Source organism: Gigantopelta aegis, chromosome 10, assembly GCF_016097555.1.
Source record: "Gigantopelta aegis isolate Gae_Host chromosome 10, Gae_host_genome, whole genome shotgun sequence".
Lineage (NCBI taxonomy): Eukaryota > Metazoa > Mollusca > Gastropoda > Neomphalida > Peltospiridae > Gigantopelta > Gigantopelta aegis.
Window position 1 is genome coordinate 42,248,803 of NC_054708.1, and position 16,509 is coordinate 42,265,311.

At 32.8% G+C, this 16,509-nt stretch overlaps 1 protein-coding gene across 1 annotated transcript in view; it reads right to left on the minus strand.

The window, feature by feature from the left end:
• The window catches only part of LOC121384390 (tenascin-like), a 49,912-nt gene that overhangs the window by 8,573 nt on the left and 24,830 nt on the right, over positions 1-16,509 (minus strand). The gene's annotated exons all lie outside the window — the stretch shown is intronic.

Consider the following 16,509-nt stretch of genomic DNA (forward strand, 5'->3'; position numbering starts at 1 on the left):
TTGGAGATGGAATCAATTGTGAAGGTAATTGAGCAGCATATATTTCACTACAATTATTATAGTGTAAATTTGATTATTGCCTCAAACAAATTATTCCATGGGATAATAATCAACTTTGGCGGTAACTGATTTTGTTATATGTTGATAGACTTATTTTTATATATAAGATGGAATGTTAAACTATTTATATTTGGTCTTTTTCATTTAAATTTGATTATTTTATTTTATAGGGTAATTTATTGAAAAAGGTTTAGATTCATCCATTTTTCGTTTTGAAAATAAGATTTGTTTTCTGTTTCAACAATTGAGTATTACTAATTTATATATTTCACTGCTGATATATTGATGCTCTTTATATTTAAAGGAAACAATGTATATCTTAGAAATGTTATACTGATGAATGATTTAGTTGAATTGATAGTTACTTTATAATGAAAAAGAAGAACAGTTCCTCTTGTATATTATAAAACTACAGTTATGTGTCTACTTATTAGCTGACCAATGCTAAAACTGTGACCATTATGCTACATGTACACCAGCAGAAACGTCGACCTAGTAAATATTATAAAAATAGTTAAAGTTCAGTTATGATTGTATTCAGCAATAAAATTAATTTGTATGTGAATGCCCTAATTCATATTTAGTCTTGCTATGGATGAATTGATAATTGTATATTTCTTATTATTAGTTGATCAGTGTCAAAAATGTGACCACTATGCGACGTGTGTGAACAACAAGTGTGTTTGTATTGATGGATATGAAGGAGATGGAATCACCTGCAAAGGTAAACTAATACATTATTTTTAATAGAATTATTTTATTTGAAACTCGATTGTCTGTAGTAATATTATTGTTGTATGGGGAAAAGTATAATAAAATGGTTTTCTAGTGTCTATTACATTCAATATTATGTTTTTGTTTAGTTATATAATTAATCTATTAACTTATTTTTATTTTTTAAGACTTAGTGTTAACTAGACTTGTACGTTTTATGCTTATTATTTGTCAATACTATTAATATAATGCACATTATGTAAATAACAGCTTTGATAATGATTGATTTATTGGGAAATATAGAAGCTAAACAATAATTAAAGAAACTATATTTTGACACAAATTATTGTATTGTGAATTTCATTATTGGCATTATTATTTGAATTTGAAGAACGTGAAAAATATCTGTGACAAGTGTTATTTAAATAAACATACAGCAGCGTATATATGTATATGTGCACAACTATTTGTATGTTTAAATATTATGTGTACCATGTGTGACATAGATATATATAGTGGTATATACAAACATTGCAAATTGTACAATGGGCAATGGCCACCTGAAGTACAGAATAAATATCTTATCTTATCTTAAACACGTGATTTTACTGTATTTAAATGAAAGAGTGTACATTGTTACTGAATTGTTTGTCGTTTGAGACAGCTGTTGACATCATAATTTAAATCAAAACTAAATAGTTTTGCCTTTGAAATCTTGTATTAAACAATGATATCTTTGATTGCACTGGCAATAACACTGACTTAGTTGACTTGGCTGAAGTGGCACTTGTGTGTTGTTGTTTATTCGTAGTTAGAATTGATTGCTAAATAAATATGTTTATCGTTATAAGCACTGCGTCAGCACTTAAGTTCTTTGATATGCCAGTTGTATAGCAATGGGTAGCATACATCATTGCAAAAACGTGTCCATGTAGGGGAGAGTTTCTGCACATTATCGTTCATTGCTCATGAGCAGGTACTCTTCTGAAACTATATCCCACTCCCAATTAATGATTAAGCATTGATGTGGCGATTTCTGTACGATTTTATATCAATGATGATTTGTAAGTAATTAACGACATAATATGCAGTATATCCTGTCTGAAAAATAGAACATGAAATTTACACAAGATTACCTTTATTTATGATTGCATTTCATTTCAGTTTGATTTTCCAGAGTTTATATACAATTAAGGTGTGTGCATGCCGTCATTGGCATTTAACTGAGCTATTGTCTAAAATTATTAAATTTAATAACGTCATACATACATACATACAGTGTGTGTTGCCCCCCCCCCCCCCCCCCCCCCCCAATATGGATTGCCTCGATCTGAGTTGGGAGCTGGTATCAGGATGTGAAATCTATACATACCCCTTAAATCCCATGGTCTAACCACTAGACCATTGACGACGGTTATCCAGGACATCAACATTGGTCCATAATAGGATACTGAACTATACCTCTGAATTTCTCTTCAGTTAATAAAAATGACCATCGATATAGATTTTCCCTTTTAATAGTTGTTTCCTTTTTGTACTTATAAGCTATAATCAAGGACCCATGCAATGATGGATCCAAAACTTGTGACCCGAATGCCTCTTGTGTGAAGGGATACACTGGCTACACATGTAAATGCAACCCTGGATTCATTGGAGATGGCTATGACTGTATGGGTGAGTAGGATGTGTACTTGTATACACACGTTTTATGTTTTAAGTCCAAGTAGAGCATACAGGACACAACATGCATATTAAGAACTAAATATTCAGTGAATTAGCACACATCATTATGTTCACTCAGCGGCTGTTAAGTATAGAACTTGTTAGATTTTTTTCTTTATTGCATAGTAGTAATTATAGCCTAGCCTTCACTAATGAGGTTCGAACGAAATACCTTTTGCACATAAATCGAATACAAACTAAGCTAATATGGAAATTCAAACCAGGTGGAATACGTTATATACTGTTCTATACAAGTGTTGATAACAAATGAAGCTGGGTTATTTGAGCTGTTCCAGAAAGATCTTAGTTTATGCAACTGTGAATCACCAAAAATAAATTATTATTTCACCTATGATAAATCTATATCATGTTTATTTTATAACCATATATTTTTTCTTATGCAGAAGACAGCGTTTGCCCAGATTACATAAGTATTCATCCTACTGACCTCAGAAAGTTTTACAAATTCCAAGATGGCCAAGGACATGTTTTGCAATTTTGCACTTATGGTCTAATATTTTGGCCTGGTCGCTGCGTATGTGTTTGGGGTAAGTATATTAAAAGACATATTTATTATTTGTCTTGAGCAAAGACCTCCTTTGTCACGAAATAAATATATAACATGTTAGCTTAATTTCTTAAATGATGTCCATTAGGTGTCGAACACTTGAGCTTCTCTAATTATCAATAATTGATAGGTACTAGTACGCAAATACTGGTTTAATGTACTTGCATCCAAATTAAGGTTCAAACACATATGTTTTGGGTACAACCTATGACAGTTGAGTCTCATATATGGCAGCACATATCATGTCTTTTGACTCGCTGTTAATATTTAATATTTTAAAAAACAAAGTGTCAATTGGCAGGTTTCGAACCTTCCAAAATATTGGTTGTGATGTAAAAACGAAACATGGACTGACGCATAATTCCCAAACAAAACAAAACAAAACTGGTCTTTACTGCATGATATAGTTTTTACATCTATTATACTTTTGGATCCTTTGTACTTGTCGACTTTGCGTCCTTGGGGTGGACTCATTGAAAATGCTGTTTAATGTTATTACTTATTTCTACAGATTTGTGTGATGGACAACCTGATGGATACACTTGGTCAAACCAATTGGATTGGGAAAATAACCACCGCAATTGTTACGCTCACTACAAGTGCCTCGGTGGAAAGTCAACTTATGAATACTGTCAGAGTGGCTATTCCTATGATGAAAGCAAACGATCCTGTGTTAAAGATGACTCCTGTACCTACTCAGGAACACCACAGTTTGGTAGGTACATCTATTGTCTACTCTATATGTGTTCAGATCAGTTGATGTTGGAAGCATTATGCGATCTCCTGGTTCATTAGTATTCTGATACTACTTTAAGTTGTTCCTCAGTGCAACACAAGAAACCATTATCATAATGTTGCCGCAGTGGGTGCTACTACTAGAACTGAGGCAGGTGTGGGATTTTTCTAAGGATGGGGGAGGCAACATGGAAAGGGAGATATTGGATATACATTTTCAGGGCACTTCATACATGTAGTTTGAACTACTGGGTACACATACTCAATACCCTCTCAGAATTCGCTCCTAGCATTAGTATTTGTGATAATGGTATTACTTTTCTGTCTAAGAGAATATGTTTTTCAAAATAAAATTACTGTTGTTAATTTAATAATCAATCCACTTTGTTTTTATTTGTTGGAAATAAATTAGTACATTTAATTAATTTCAGATCCCAATGTGGATGTTTGTGAAGGATGCCCTGGTAAGATTTATGAATTTGGCTATACATTACTAGGAGTACATTTAATATGCAACCATATGTTGTTATTAAGCTTTTAAATCAATTTTAATTTCTCAATAGCTGGTGTTTCAGATATTCTTTTTGACATCATAGGTCGACATAAATGATAAAACTGCATAACATTTTATATTTATTACATTGATAGTTCTATAAATGTAAAGAACTGTTGCCAGGAATGAAAATATATGAAATATTTACATAAACATATCGTTGTTTGGTTAAAGGGAACTGTGTGTTATGTAAAGGTATTATCTCTCTGGTTTCATTTTATTTCAATGTATGTTAACGGGTATTTCGAAACGTGTTACGGAGATACTTGATTTGCATTCAAGTACAATGAGGTCTTTAAATAATATTTGTCCAAATCTACCTATTAACACTGAATTCGGTGCATTCCATAAGCAAAATTAAACTTTCGATCAAGCATAATTAAGCTTTCGATCAAGCAAAACTATCAGACTAGTAAACAATGTTTTTTTCACCAGTAGTAATATGATTGTTCTTTATTTACAAATATAGGTTTGTATTTACAAAATTAAAACATATATTAAATGATTAAACTGAAATACAGTTGATTTGTAGAAATGGGCCTTTATTTTTATCATTCGGTATAACTATTTCCTGGACTTGGGATACCATATTAGTTTTGGAACATGTATTATGATTCTTTTTATGAACAGAGGGATTAGCTTTTTTCAGTACTCATTATATTTATTTGTTATATGTATTATTAGATAAATATGGTTTGCTCTTGGTTTTATTAAGTTACTTTTATTTAAAGCTGCCATCTCCCCTTAACATATTATCGCATATTTTAATAATAAAAATTAACTGAATTGAACTAATACAATCTTTATCGTCAACAATATACAAGTCTGTCTGTCGCCGTGTTTTGTATTATAGAAGAAAATAGAGTGAAATAGCACCACGCTGCTTGATGTAAAATGGAAAATAATACATTATAATAATGAAGAAAAAACCACATACATCTTATGTGACTCGGATTAACGATTATAGCCAAAAGATACAGAAGGGTCTGTAATGCAGCAATGGTAAATGTTTTCACTGTCGATGATCTATGGTTGTATAATACAAATACACTGAATATTGCAGCTTTAATAAAAACATAAATAATCTACACTTCATTCATTGTGTTTTTCGCCGCCGTGGGTACAGATCATCCCCTCAGTGGATGTGCTAGTGGAGCTGAGCCATGTGGTGAGAACGCCCAGTGTACCTGGTCAAACAGCGCCTTCACATGCCAGTGCATAAGTGGCTTCATAGGTGATGGAACTACGTGTGAACGTAAGCTCAATCATGTCACTGACATTTCTATTTATCTTGTTAATTCCACACTAGTTTTGAGTGAGACACAACTAATTAAATAGTAAAACCTTACATTCATCTTATTTGGGAAAATATAAACTATAAGGATCTTATTTGGGAAAATGTAAACTATAAGGATGTAAATGTTTATTTTGTATAGTAATTATGTCTCAGTCGTTTACATATTATCCTGGGAGTTTCACCTGCATAGACACAATTTCATACACGGGCAGCTGGAGGCGCAAGCAATATATTAATTCACCTTCCAACAGAGATAGAGATCATGTATTGTCGTCAGAGTTGGTGAAAGGGTGGTGCCCATCCACTCTTTTGACACCTATGGAATTTAAATTGGTTAAATGATTTAAGCAAGCAAACCTCGACCAACTCGATTTAACAGAACATTTCTATTGATTATATTTTGTTAACAAACAACTAACATAAGAATTTGCCTCTTGTAATAGGATAAACGACTAATGAACAAAACTAATAGCTATGGCAAACAAACATGTCCCACAAACTTCGTATTCAGCTGTTTCGGCTGCTGAACTAATGACATATAACTGTATGAATGCATACTGATGTTTATTCCGAAACACGTGTCTCTATCTTTATCACTCATAAAGGCAAAAATAATTTTAACATTTCCCTTAACATAATTATCATGCTTTTTAGCGATTAGCACTTACTAACCAATTACCTCACTGGTATTAAATATAACGTCACCACAAGTTGAAAAACATGCATAGAAAATTTGCAATTATGTATATCTGTTCATCAGCTTTAAAATAACAATAACATTTCTTCTATATTTTTAAAATGACTTTTGCTGAAAATGGTTTACATGCTTTATTATTATTGTTATTAATATATAAAAAAAAGTAAGAATAAGAAATATAGCTGGGATAATAAATAGTATAATAAAGTTAATTAGTTGTATTTTTCAGTTGCAAAACCTTGTGACAAAATTATTCTATGCAGGATATAACTTTGATAATAATTGGTAACTTGTGTATTATCTGTACGTCTGTTAATCTGACTTGCCGTCTGTCCGTTTATCTTCTTTAATACATTCAATTTTATGACAGTCGGTACCACAAGCAAATGTAAAAATGGTCAACACAACTGCCATTATGATGCCATCTGTACGGACACACCTAATGGCGACTTCACTTGTAAATGCAAAGACGGCTTCAAAGGTGATGGCATCAGTTGTCGAGGTAAAACTATATTTTAGTTCCATCCGCCTGGGTGTGCTTACGTCCCTTTGACTGTATTTTTTCACCAAGCTTTCACCACGATAACTATTGTGTCGCAGATATATATGTGATTGAGAGCATGCGTGCGCATGTGTGCGTGCTTATACGTGTATGTGCATGTGTTGTATGTGCACTGGCGTAGGAAGCGGGGGGGGGGGGGGGGGGGGGGGCAGGTACATTTTAGCAGCAATTGTTTTTAGATATTTATACATGTGTATATATATATATATATATATATCTTTTTGGCACCTTCCTACTCCCGTGAATTGTTTGTGTTAGTTTGCAAGAGCGTATGTATGTAAATAATGTTTGCAAACAGACAGAAGAAAATTATATGTATATAGATAAATGTATATTTCATTAATGAATTATTACATGCTATAAACATTTAAATTTGGATTAAAAATAATATATTCGAATATGCTATAAAGATTGTATTGAAAACAATTACATTTTCGTCTAAAAATAAGTTTATATTATTCCTTTCTTATTAGCCATTTACTAATATATTCCAACAGGCACTGATGTAGATGAATGTTCCCTTTTGACCCATAAGTGCCATCAATTTGCAACCTGCACAAACACACTCGGCGGTTATACCTGTCAATGTAACTACGGTTACGCGGGCGATGGATTCAATTGCAATAGTGAGTACATATCAGAAGTAATTACATGTATCTTAACAATAGCAGATTGTATTCAAACACAATAAGTACGAACATGTGCAAGTTAAATTCTGAAATGTGAGCACAGTAAAATATTGAATAACTGTTTTTAATTAGCAAACGTCAGGCCGGCTGGTAGGTTTTGGGCACGATTCTCAGCACCAGTTCTAACCCATAATAGGTTTTAAACGTTCGGTATGGAGGTGTCTGACCTCAGCACCAGTTCTAAACCATAATAGATTTTAAAGGTTTCCTATAGAGGTGTCTGACCTCAGCACCAGTTCTAATCCATAATAGGTTTTAAAGGTTTGATATGGAAGTGTCTCACCACTACACCATCTATTTAGTCTCCATTGTGAAGCTGGAGTGTATGACCACGAAAGCGTACTTTAACCTCAATTTGATACTGGCACAAAATAAACTGAAATTTAAATCTATTCATGAAAGAGTAAAACTCAAATCAGAACTCCATGCATTACAGAGCTTAAATAATGTATTGGATAATTCTGTGTTTATGTTTCATTTGAGCTATATTAACAAAGCAGTATATTCGTCAACACATGCAAATATATATATATATATATATATATATATATATATATATATATATATATATGTGTGTGTGTGTGTGTGTGTGTGTGTGTGTGTGTGTGTGTGTGTGTGTGTGTGTGTGTGTGTGTGTGTGTATTGCATGTTATAAGTGAATTAGATAATAATTTAGCCTTTTCAACGATATCAAGACATATTATGTAAGCCAATACGAGTAGGTGCCTTAACGTATCCTATTTCTGACAATAATAAGGATGTATTTGTCTATTATATATATATATATATACAGTGGACTCTGTCTTAATCGAATTCACTTGGGACCAATCAAATATGCCGGTTTAGACAGAGTGCCGGTGTAGACAGAGTGCCGGTGTAGACAGAGTTCATCCAGACTTGCGGTTCTTAACTGTCATATTAACTAAACGTTTGGACTATGTATAAGACATCTGTAAAAGCAAGGCTAAGTAATGCTTGTTTTAGTGATTGGTGTAAACCTGAAAGATATTTGCTTTTCTGAGAAACCAATCAAAATCAAGATAAACAAAATACGATGGGGTGTCAGTGAGAAGTTTGCTGGGACACAAATTCGCACCCGTTTTTATGGTCGATACACCATTATAACTTCAGTAACACAATGCAAAACTGAAGAGTCATCCGTATTTATGCAGGTACTAGTTTTGACAAAACAACAGATTGGCATAACACAATGCAGGTATGAACACATACAAATAATAATCTGATTTATCTTGCTACCTACACCCGTTACAACAGATGTGGTTCATTGTTTATTAAGCCTTCAAAGAGGCACGATTATTTCATAACACTTTCTGTGGTGTCCTAATTACTAGGAAACTGCCGTCAATGTTTAAAACGTGATCACTGGCAGACAGTAAAGGTTAGATGGTGTGCCGGTGTAGACAGAGCTAATTACTACATAAACCATTCTTTTGTTCTTAAATTTGCATCCCAAGTCCGGAATAGACAGCATCCGGTGTAGGCAGAATTTCATTCCTAATAAATTAACAGTAGTTGGACGGGACTTTAAAATTGTGCCGGTTTACACAAAATGCCGGTTTAGACAGCTGCCGATTTGGACAATGCACTGTACACACACACATACACACACACACACACACACACACAGACGCACGATAACACATTTGATATACCGCATTTAATATACCGATGGTGGATCACTGGATGAATTGTGAAATAACGTTATGATTGTGAATATGTAATGATAGGAAGGTAACTGAAAATACTGAGTCACCTGCATTTGGAACTCTTTGGTTGGCTCAAACAACACATACATTATAACGGAGTTCTGTAAATCCCTATCCTTGTTTCGAACTTTCAATCTGTACCAAGATTAACTCAGATGCTTGTTTCGACATATCAAAATGTATTAAGATTAATCTAGATGCTTGTTTCGACATATCAAGATGTCTAAGATTAATGCAGATGCTCGTTCCAACATATCAATATGTAGAATAAGATTAACTTTGAATTTCTAGGATCAAAATGGCATCTGTGCAAGTGTCGTATAGTTTTTCCTACAAATATATAGATGTCTTAAAAATAGTACATTTTTAAAAAGAAATGAAACTGAATTTATTTGTATGCTACAAAACATAGTTGCATCAATAAAGAAATCATTGCAATAATTATAATTCAGTAGTATTACACCAGTATATATACATTGTACATCATACTGTTCCTTTCGTCTCTATTACATGATTTCTTTTACATTATTTAGAGAAGGACGTTGATGAATGTTTTGACAATGTACACAGATGTGACTTCCATGCCACATGCACAAATACTGTTGGCGGTTATTTTTGCACGTGCATTGATGGATACAAAGGAGATGGATTTACCTGTCAAAGTAAGCACTATCAAATGTGGACAAAACAAAAAGCAGTTATCACACTGAAAATCGTATCTGTGCACAAGGTAGAATCAGAGAGAGATTTTGACAAAATTCTGACTGCTATCGTAAATAATTGACATGGGCCTTGTCTTGAGGACTGCATCTTCCAACGAAAGAAAGAAAGAAATGTTTTATTTAACGACGCACTCAACACATTTTATTTACGCTTATATGGCGTCAGACATATGGTTAAGGACCACACAGATATTGAGAGAGGAAACCCGCTGTCGCCACTTCATGGGCTACTCTTTTTCGATTAGCAGCAAGGGATCTTTTATATGCACCATCCCACAGAGAGGATAGTACATACCACGGCCTTTGATACACCAGTCGTGGTGCACTGACTGGAACGAGAAATAGCCTAAAGGGACCACCGACGGGGATCGATCACAGACCGACCGCGCACCGAGCGAGTGCTTTACCACTGGGCTACGTCCTGCCCTCTTCCAAGGAAGATTCATCTGCCAGCATGAGAACTGCCACTCCCATCATTTCTTTCGAGCTATATAAATAAACATTATTTACTATTTGACTAATATTGAAAATAAAGATTTACATATCTTATATATATATATATATATATATATATATATATATATATATATATATATATATATGTGTGTGTGTGTGTATGTGTATGTGTATGTGTATATGTGTGTATGTATATATATATATATATATATATATATATATATATATATATATATATATATATATATATATATATAATACGTTTGCCATTCTGTAATAATAATAATTATAAAAAATTATATTTGCAGGAATATGTAGAGAAAAAAAGGAATTTCATATCTTTACTGTGCATAGATATTTCTGCTAATGGCAGTTTCGTAAATAGTCAAAAAGTTATGTCCTGAGTTAATATACATGAAACATATGACATATGTCGCATGAAGGAAAGGTTGTAGGGTATACAGGTCAGTGGTTGTTTATTCTGAAGATCTGTAAAGAATGAACTTTAAAAATATCAAGATAATGCCTTCTGGATTAAAATAAAATATGGATTACCTTATTAGAAAGTTATCTGAGAATTTTAGTTCACATATGAATCTTTTATTTGTTATTTTAAACAGAAGATCCATTTATAAAACTTGGTTTGCTTTGTGAGATCATTTGCATATAGCAAAGTTCAAATTATGTTTTCATAATATTTCAGTCAACAGAACAAAAAACATGTGCACTTATTCAAAGCAGTTCCCTTGAGATATTTACAGCATGATACATCACAGGGCAGAACTATAATTAGCGTGGTACGGGTGTCAACTACCCATTCCAATCTTTAAACAAAAATTCATTAAATATTATTTCTGGTTCTACATACAATTAAGATAAAATGGTATTTGATGTGATCTAAATATAACTGTTCTCGGAGATGGCATTTTACTACTTAATTCCTCCACACTCTTCCCATCATGATAAAAAAGAACTGCATACAAAAGCTGAATTTTGTACTTAACTCTGATGTACCCATTATTTGTATATTTTATACTTATTAGTTGATGGATGTAAAAGGTGTCACGCTGATGCGACGTGTACAAACAACAGGTGTGTCTGTAATTATGGATTCATTGGAGATGGAACAAATTGTCAAGGTAATTAAGTATACACAGAATAAAATCCTTCAACACTTTAGCTAGGTCTCCATGTTGAAGGAATATATAACCAGAAATGTTCCATTGTGGTACATATGGTTACACATGTCCAGATTTCATATATACCTGTATACAACACCACGTGGTTTTATATCTGTTCGTGGGAATCAGTAGCCTAATTGGCTCTCTACTAAACTACAATTCATTAAATATTACCTCTGCTTCCATATGCAACTGAGATAAAATGGTGTTTTATGTGATATAAAATTATAAAAATGTTCTCGGAAATGACAATTTTTTACTACTTAATAGCTCCATGCTCTTCCCATCATGAAAAAAATAACTACACCCATGACTTTTAATATACTCTAATACCAGTACAGCCCTAAAACATACTGCTAACACTACATCAAACTGGATTTGCAAATTCAACTGTGAAATACTGTTTCAATACTCAATATATATAATACGTTTGCCATTTTGTAATAATAATAATTATAAAAAATTATATTTGCAGGAATATGTAGAGAAAAAAAGGAATTTCATATCTTTACTGTGCATACATATTTCGGCTAATGGCAGTTTCGTAAATAGTCAAAAAGTTATGTCCTGAGTTAATATACATGGAAACATATTACATATGTCGCATGAAGGAAAGGTTGTAGGGTATACAGGTCAGTGGTTGTTTATTCTGAAGATCTGTAAAGAATGAACTTTAAAAATATCAAGATAATGCCTTCTGGATTAAAATATATATAAAATATGGATTACCTTATTAGAAAGTTATCTGAGAATTTTAGTTCACATATGAATCTTTTATTTGTTATTTTAAACAGAAGATCCATTTATAAAACTTGGTTTGCTTTGTGAGATCATTTGCATATAGCAAAGTTCAAATTATGTTTTCATAATATTTCAGTCAACAGAACAAGAAACATGTGCACTTATTCAAAGCAGTTCCCTTGACATATTTACAGCATGATACATCACAGGGCAGAACTATAATTAGCGTGGTACGGGTGTCAACTACCCATTCCAATCTTTAAACAAAAATTCATTAAATATTATTTCTGGTTCTTCATACAATTAAGATAAAATGGTATTTGATGTGATCTAAATATAACTGTTCTCGGAGATGGCATTTTACTACTTAATTCCTCCACACTCTTCCCATCATGATAAAAAAGAACTGCATACAAAAGCTGAATTTTGTACTTAACTCTGATGTACCCATTATTTGTATATTTTATACTTATTAGTTGATGGATGTAAAAGGTGTCACGCTGATGCGACGTGTACAAACAACAGGTGTGTCTGTAATTATGGATTCATTGGAGATGGAACAAATTGTCAAGGTAATTAAGTATACACAGAATAAAATCCTTCAACACTTTAGCTAGGTCTCCATGTTGAAGGAATATATAACCAGAAATGTTCCATTGTGGTACATATGGTTACACATGTCCAGATTTCATATATACCTGTATACAACACCACGTGGTTTTATATCTGTTCGCGGGAATCAGTAGCCTAACTGGCTCTCTACTAAACTACAATTCATTAAATATTACCTCTGCTTCCATATGCAACTGAGATAAAATGGTGTTTTATGTGATATAAAATTATAAAAATGTTCTCGGAAATGACAATTTTTTACTACTTAATAGCTCCATGCTCTTCCCATCATGAAAAAAATAACTACACCCATGACTTTTAATATACTCTAATACCAGTACAGCCCTAAAACATACTGCTAACACTACATCAAACTGGATTTGCAAATTCAACTGTGAAATACTACAGCAATACTCAATATATATAATACGTTTGCCATTTTGTAATAATAATAATTATAAAAAATTATATTTGCAGGAATATGTAGAGAAAAAAAGGAATTTCATATCTTTACTGTGCATACATATTTCGGCTAATGGCAGTTTCGTAAATAGTCAAAAAGTTATGTCCTGAGTTAATATACATGGAAACATATTACATATGTCGCATGAAGGAAAGGTTGTAGGGTATACAGGTCAGTGGTTGTTTATTCTGAAGATCTGTAAAGAATGAACTTTAAAAATATCAAGATAATGCCTTCTGGATTAAAATATATATAAAATATGGATTACCTTATTAGAAAGTTATCTGAGAATTTTAGTTCACATATGAATCTTTTATTTGTTATTTTAAACAGAAGATCCATTTATAAAACTTGGTTTGCTTTGTGAGATCATTTGCATATAGCAAAGTTCAAATTATGTTTTCATAATATTTCAGTCAACAGAACAAGAAACATGTGCACTTATTCAAAGCAGTTCCCTTGACATATTTACAGCATGATACATCACAGGGCAGAACTATAATTAGCGTGGTACGGGTGTCAACTACCCATTCCAATCTTTAAACAAAAATTCATTAAATATTATTTCTGGTTCTTCATACAATTAAGATAAAATGGTATTTGATGTGATCTAAATATAACTGTTCTCGGAGATGGCATTTTACTACTTAATTCCTCCACACTCTTCATAAAAAATTTCATGATAAAAAAGAACTGCATACAAAAGCTGAATTTTGTACTTAACTCTGATGTACCCATTATTTGTATATTTTATACTTATTAGTTGATGGATGTAAAAGGTGTCACGCTGATGCGACGTGTACAAACAACAGGTGTGTCTGTAATTATGGATTCATTGGAGATGGAACAAACTGTCAAGGTAATTAAGTATACACAGAATAAAATCCTTCAACACTTTAGCTAGGTCTCCATGTTGAAGGAATATAGAACCAGAAATGTTCCATTCTCGTACATATGGTTACACATGTCCAGATGTTATATATACCTGTATACAACACCACGTGGTTTTATATCTGTTCGCGGGAATCAGTAGCCTAACTGGCTCTCTACTAAACTACAATTCATTAAATATTACCTCTGCTTCCATATACAACTGAGATAAAATGGTGTTTTATGTGATATAAAATTATAAAAATGTTCTCGGAAATGACATTTTGTTTACTACTTAATAGCTCCATGCTCTTCCCATCATGAAAAAAAATAACTACACCCATGACTTTTAATATACTCCGATACCAGTACAGCCCTAAAACATACTGCTAACACTACATCAAACTGGATTTGCAAATTCGACTGTGAAATACAGTTTCAATACTCAAGAACAAAATATGATGGTCACGATGTCTGGTCCATATTATTTTCATTTCATTGTTTACTACTTTCTAGTTATTGATCTTATTTGACATAGAACTAATCCAATAATTAATTCAACCTACAGTTGGGTATAAATCAATTATACCCACTCATATTCAGTGTATCGACGAATATCCCTACACTTTTCGTCGTGAGAATCTCTTCTACTTCGCCTACAGTACCAGAACAGTTTGGATATATATATACCGATAAACCTAGTACAGTGTTAGTATAACTATTACATAAAACATTTAATTGATATTAATACAAGAGGTCAAACACTATTTCCAAAAATAAATTTTGTACTTAACTTTGATTTACCAATTAATTGTATATTTTATACTTATTAGTAAATGGATGTCTAAAGTGTGCCCCTGATGCGACGTGTAAAGACAACAGGTGTGTCTGCAATTATGGATTCATTGGAAATGGACAGCACTGTGAAGGTAATTAAGTATAAACAGAATAAAATCGTTCAACACTTTAGCTATGTCTCCATATTGAAGGAATATAGAACCAGAAATGTTCCATTCTCGTACATATGGTTACACATGTCCAGATGTTATATATACCTGTATACAACACCACGTGGTTTTATATCTGTTTGCGGGAATCAGTAGCCTAACTGGCTTTCTAAAGGTTTTTTACTAAAGTGTAAAAATAAACGTCTTCTTGACCATCCAAATTAAAATGCACAGAAAAATGTAGTCAGTTTAACTAAGAGAAAAAATAGATATCCTTTCCGCTCTTCAAAGTCCATATTTTCTTGTCACTTTATATTTTCATTATATTTCAAACGAGAGTCATTTACAAAACATGGTTTGCTTTATGAGATTACTTGCTTATAACAAAGTGCGAATTATGTTTTCATAATATTTCAGTCAATAGAGCAAGACACATGCATACTTATTCATAGCAGTTCCCGTGAGAGATTTACAGATAATACATCAAAATGCAGAGCTGTAGCAGGCGCGGATACAGAGGGGGTGCCGGTGGTGCACCCCCCCCCCCCCCCACACACACACACACACACACCCTTCTCGTGTTCAAGTGCCCTTATTTGTAGAAATAGGTGCCCATCTTGTTAATTTTTATTCACTCATTATCGAATTGTTTCGATTCACATTAAATTGGTCAGATTTCCGAAGCAATTCGACATACATGTTATGCGAATATAGCCGAAGATTTCCCCAAAAGCTCTCTCGCAGTCTCGGCTTCGCAAAGGCTTATGAGTAATTGTCACAGTTCAAGTGATATAAACAAACGACTTTCATAGCTTGTTTATAATGGCATGAGTGATTAAAAAGTAGTTAATCTGATGAATTTATTATTTTAAAGTATCGTTTATCTGTCAGAGACTGAAGACGAGCCTTCATTAAGCTGTGATTAAAATAAATAAATTAATTAAAAATGAGCCAAATTTATAAAGCCTGTTTCTGACATATACTTGTGCCCCAAAGCATTCATGTGATAAATAAAAAAGTGAAAATAAAATAAATAAGAAAAGTGTACCTTACACGTTGATCATTTATGTTTTGTTTCTACATTCCAAGGATAATTTAATGTTTTAACGGGTACCAGATATTTCGCCCCTATGTCAGTTCGCCTCCAGTTTTACCCGTTGCCAATATTTGTCTGTTTGCCCCCAACAATTTAT